Below are 4,297 nucleotides of genomic sequence, written 5' to 3'. Positions count from 1 at the left end.
AGCGACGCTTTGGGTGTTGCTACCCGTCAGCGAGTGGGTTTGGTTTACAAGGGCGGCGCGACCGCGCTGACACCGAGGGGGGACTGGCCCCCGACCCGGCCGCGGCCTGCCCGGACTATGGATGGACAGAGGAGACCGCGGCGGACCGCGCGGAACCGAACCCCCGGTGTCCGGAGCCCCGGGAGGGACTCCGGTGTCCGGGGGCCGGCCCACGCGCGCGCTACGCGGCCCCTCGAGGGCTCCGGCCGACGGACGCGTTTGGCCGGGGAAAAAGGTAGCCGGTGGGAGCACCGTTTCGTCGCCCTGAACCTTCGTCTCGGGCGGGCGTCCCGACGCCGCCGCCATACGGCCGTTGTGATCCGTGCGGGGATCCGCTTGCTCGGCGACCCTCGCCGAGAGCAGCCCCGCGCCGCACGGACACGCGACACCGACGGGCGGACGGACGCCGGGGCGCCGGCCCGAACCGTTACCTTTAAAGGACGGGAGGTCGTCGAGGCGAGTGCCGCCCCGGAAGCGCGCGCCGGAAGCGCGAGAACCGCGCCGAGCTAGGGTCGTCGGCATAGGGGGATTCCCCGGTTACGGGGGTCCCGCGCACGGCCGCCGCCTTTCGCCCGTCGCTGGCGGTCGCCTGTCGTCGCGCCGCGCCGCGCTACTGGGGTCGTCGGACGAGCGCGCTACCCCGCTCGCACGGAGGTAGCGCGACATCGCCCGCCGCCTTTTCTCGCGTCGCGCCGCGCCGCGTGGCGCCCGCCGAACTCGCTCCGACGCGCGGCCCGGGAGTGACCCGCGCCGCGCCCCCCGTCCCGTCCCGTCCCGGTCTACCCTCTTCCTCCGCCTGCGACGACCCGCCGCCCTCGGCGTCTGGCTCGTCGGGGGTGTACCGAGGCGGATCTGCTGCCGCTCGTACGTTAATGATCCTTCTGCAGGTTCACCTACAGAAACCTTGTTACGACTTTTACTTCCTCTAGATAGTCAAGTTCGACCGTCTTCTGGCACACCGCCGGAGCCGGGGCCGGCCCCGGCGGGGACTATCCGAGGACCTCACTAAGCCATCCGATCGGTAGTAGCGACGGGCGGTGTGTACAAAGGGCAGGGACTTAATCAACGCAGGCTAATGACCCGCGCTTACTGGGAATTCCTCGTTGGTGGGAAATAATTGCAATCCCCAGGCCCTGTCACGAGCGGGGTTCATAGGATTACCCGCGCCTGCCGGCGCGGGGATAGACGACGCGCTTATACGCTCAGTGTGGCGCGCGTGCAGCCCCGGACATCTAAGGGCATCACAGACCTGTTATTGCTCATTCTCGTGTGGCTGAGAGCCACTTGTCCCTCTAAGAAGTTTTCTGCCGCCGACCGCGCGGGGGGCCGCGGTACTATTTAGTATGTTTGAGTCTCGTTCGTTATCGGAATTAACCAGACAAATCGCTCCACCAACTACGAACGGCCATGCACCACCACCCACGGTATCGAGAAAGAGCCTTCAATCTGTCAATCCTTTCCGTGTCCGGGCCGGGTGAGGTTTCCCGTGTTGAGTCAAATTAAGCCGCATGCTCCACTCCTGGTGGTGCCCTTCCGTCAATTCCTTTAAGTTTCAGCTTTGCAACAATACTCCCCCCGGAACCCAGACACTTGGTCGGTTTCCCGGGTGCTGCTCGGCGGGTCATGGGAATAACGCCGCCGGATCGCGAGTCGGCATCGTTTATGGTCGGAACTAGGACGGTATCTGATCGTCTTCGAACCTCCGACTTTCGTTCTTGATTAATGAAAACATTCTTGGCAAATGCTTTCGCTCTCGTCCGTCTTGCGCCGGTCCAAGAATTTCACCTCTAGCGGCGCAGTACGAATGCCCCCGGCCGTCCCTCTTAATCATGGCCCCAGTTCATGACAACCCACAAAATAGAACCGGAGTCCTATTCCATTATTCCCAGCTGCGATATGCAGGGGCGGCCGTGTGGCCTGCTTTGAACACTCTAATTTCCTCAAAGTAAACGCTTCGGGCCCCGCGAGTGACACCCAGCGAAGGGCATCACGGGGGCTTTTGCCGAGAGGCAGGGGCTGGGACAGACGGATGCACGCCTCGCGGCGGACCGTCAGCTCGCGTCCCGGGGTCCAACTAGGAGCTTTTTAACTGCAGCAACTTTAAAATACGCTATTGGAGCTGGAATTACCGCGGCTGCTGGCACCAGACTTGCCCTCCAATGGATGCTGGCCGATGGGTTTGTGTTCGGCTCATTCCAATTACGGAGACTCGAACGAGTCCCGTATTGTTATTTTTCGTCACTACCTCCCCGTGTCGGGAGTGGGTAATTTGCGCGCCTGCTGCCTTCCTTGGATGTGGTAGCCGTTTCTCATGCTCCCTCTCCGGAATCGAACCCTGATTCCCCGTTACCCGTGGTCACCATGGTAGGCGCAGAGTCTACCATCGAAAGTTGATAGGGCAGACATTCGAATGAGTCGTCGCCGCCTCGGGTGGGCGAGCGATCGGCACGAGGTTATCCTGAGTCAACACAAAGGGGGGGCCGGGCCGGCGGAACGAGGACCGGCGCGCGCGGAGCCGCCCGCGCCGCTTACGCCCCCGCCCGGAGAGGCGGAGGCCGGACGCGGGGGACGCGCGCGACGGCTGAGCCCCCGCCCGCCGGACACCGCGTGGGTTTTTGTGTCTGATAAATGCACGCGTCCCCGGGGCGAGGCCGGAGCCCCGCCCGCGAGTCGGCGCTCGTTTGCATGTATTAGCTCTGGATTTGCCACAGTTATCCAAGTAACGGTGGAGCGATCAAAGGAACCATAACTGATTTAATGAGCCGTTCGCAGTTTCACTGTACTGGCCATTCGTACTTAGACATGCATGGCTTAATCTTGAAAACAAGCATATGCTACTGGCAGGATCAACCAGAGTGCGTCTGCCGCCGGGGGGGCGCTGCTGGTGGCGGTGCGGCCCTGGTCCGGGACGAGGCTGTGGCTACAGCCGGGCCCGGGGGGCCGCGCGACACTCGTATACGTTCGGACGGGCTGACGAGCGGGTGTCGTGAAACGATGTTTCGCGCGGAGCCCTAGCACGCGTGGCGTCGGGCTCCGCGACGGTCGGACGTCTGGGTGTGGCTCGAGACGGAAGCTCGACCTCGGTTCGTCTTGGTTCTGCCGCCAAAAGGTTCACGCCGAGGCATGGTTTCGCAAGAGGGCCCCGCGAGTGCCAGCCGTGGATCCCGCCTCACTCGTAACTCGTATCGGATTCGTCCGGCCTCACTTTCGTTCGCACATCGGACAGTTATACGTGTGCTTTAGTAGCTTCCGTTCCCTCTTAGTGAGGCCGTCCGTACGTACCGCCCCAGCTCTTTCTGAGGCGGGTATCCACTCGGCTCGGGGGGGCCCAACGTTTGCCTAGTATCCTCGGCGCTGGAGCTTGACCCGCAAAGCCGGAGGAGCCGCACGCCCGAACACCGGCTTGCGCCGGCCGACGTGGGCCCTCCGAGGCGGGTCTCGTGTGCCAATCGCTCAGTTGGGGAACCGGCAGGCCCGTGGGCCGACGCCGGCTCACCCGGGGGTGAAGGGTGCTTCGATGGAGGCCCCCTGTCAGCCTCCGCGGAAGTCCGGCTTCAATACTTTAAAGTTTGAAAAACTTAGACATTTTTCGAGAACCGGAGCTTAGAGGGGTACATGCAAAAGCCAGGGCCGCGGGAAGCGCCCTAAATACTTCAATACTTTAAAATTTGAAAAACTTAGAAATTTTTCGAGAACCGGCATCTTCCCTCGGTAATTGCGAGATGCGAGGCCGCCCCTAGCCTCTGCTCTGTCGGACTCAATGGTCACGGGTGGCCGCTGATTAGCCCTGGTGCTCACCTCTCAAAATTGCGAGTCCCTAATATAATTCTGGCTGTCGGCTGGAGAAGGGGGTATAAAATCGGCACTTGAGGGAACGCCGGGCCCTCAAGTTCGGGGCCCTCTAGCGGATTTTTGAGGTACTGCACTCCCATTGGAAATGCATGGGCGCTCCGTCCACTACCATGTAATTCCCTCACAATATCTGCCCCTGCGTGGCCGCGGGATGCTACTGCAGCCCCGTTGGTAATGAATGGGCCTTTCGGAGGCCATAAATACAGCGCCGCTGCATGGATTTTGGCGGTACTGCTGCTGTCGCTGAAAATACATGGACCCGTCTGAATGAATGGGCCTTTCGGAGGCCATAAACTCAGCGCCTCTGCATGGATTTTGGCGGTACTGCGGCTGTCGCTGAAAATACATGGACCCGTCTGAATGAATGGGCCTTTCGGAGGCCATAAATCCAGCGCCGCTGCATGGA

General features: G+C 61.9%; 1 non-coding gene across 1 annotated transcript; it reads right to left on the bottom strand.

Moving 5' to 3' along the window:
- Window positions 1-909: 909 nt before the first annotated feature.
- On the bottom strand, window positions 910-2,896 carry LOC148344864 (18S ribosomal RNA). Its single transcript, XR_015849044.1, has one exon. It is a non-coding gene; the product is annotated as an 18S ribosomal RNA (ribosomal RNA).
- Between the last annotated feature and the right edge of the window lie 1,401 nt (window positions 2,897-4,297).

Source organism: Urocampus carinirostris, unplaced genomic scaffold (assembly GCF_059441175.1).
Source record: "Urocampus carinirostris isolate Australia breed hairy pipefish unplaced genomic scaffold, RoL_Ucar_1.0 HiC_scaffold_233, whole genome shotgun sequence".
NCBI lineage: Eukaryota > Metazoa > Chordata > Actinopteri > Syngnathiformes > Syngnathidae > Urocampus > Urocampus carinirostris.
The sequence above is the reverse complement of the archived record's forward strand: the minus strand, read 5'-3'. Positions and strand labels throughout refer to the sequence as shown.